This window comes from Cyprinodon variegatus, unplaced genomic scaffold (genome assembly GCF_000732505.1).
Source record: "Cyprinodon variegatus isolate N-32 unplaced genomic scaffold, C_variegatus-1.0 Scaffold600, whole genome shotgun sequence".
Taxonomy (NCBI): domain Eukaryota; kingdom Metazoa; phylum Chordata; class Actinopteri; order Cyprinodontiformes; family Cyprinodontidae; genus Cyprinodon; species Cyprinodon variegatus.
Genome location: NW_015151053.1, coordinates 531,246 through 532,323, shown reverse-complemented (window position 1 = coordinate 532,323; position 1,078 = coordinate 531,246).

The following is a 1,078-nucleotide window of genomic DNA, read 5'->3' as shown; positions in this document are numbered from 1 at the left end:
GGGATGGGAATAACAGATGTGTTTGGGGATCAGGCGAATCTGAGTGGCCTTGCAGAGGAAAAGAACCTGCTCGTTTCGGAGGTAAGATGGGAAAATATTATTGAAAGGTCCTTGCTTATGTTATCTTAACACAATCAACTCACTCTGCTTTAATTGCACTGTAAAGGTTGTGCACCAAGCCACGCTGGACGTAAATGAGGTTGGAGTCTCTGCTGCAGCAGTTACTGGTATTATAAGCTATAATTTCAGCGGTAGGTTGGGCCCCATCCCAGAGTTGAAGTTCAACCGCCCTTTCATGGTGATCATCACAGAGAGAAACGCAGAAAACATTCTTTTTATCGGCAAGATTGTCAATCCAGTCATCTGATGAAAGAGAGCTTTAGTTGGTACAAACTGAATACAATGGACATACTTTGATGCCTTGTTCCAAATGCATGCACAAATATTTTCTGTTCTTTAATTAAAAAAAAAGACATTGCACAATTATTTGCATGACTAAAACTTTTTTAAGACAATGGATTCACTTAGTAGCTATAGAGTTTTTACGTTCCTACTTATTTTATATGTTTTACTATGTGTGTAGTCAATAATATGTCATGAATTAGTTTTATTGAAAATCTAAACAATAAAAACATACATACAACACTGGGTAACACTTCACAATAAGGTTCACAAAACTGCATTAACTGCTAAGTAACCAGGGAGATTTTTTCAGGCCAGGAATCAGTCATGTAATCAGGCCAGTGTGACCTGGTTACATGAATGATTGCCATGACTGATTCTTAGGTAGTAAAATAAAATAAAATAAAATAGGGCTGGGATCTGTTTTGCTTTCTGAGGACCCAAGTGAAATATTAAACAAGCTTTTATCAACCAAAAAGTAAGTTTTTCTTTTATGTCTGAGTTCACCTTCAGCTGTGACACACATCCAAAGCAGAGGAACAGATTGGATGTAGAGAACAGCCTGGGATCAGTTGTTTTTCACACTGAGCTATCACAGTGTACTCTCCCGACGATAAAAGCTACTTACCCCTGGCGATCGGGTGATGGTTAACATCGAGCCCTGCATGATATGACT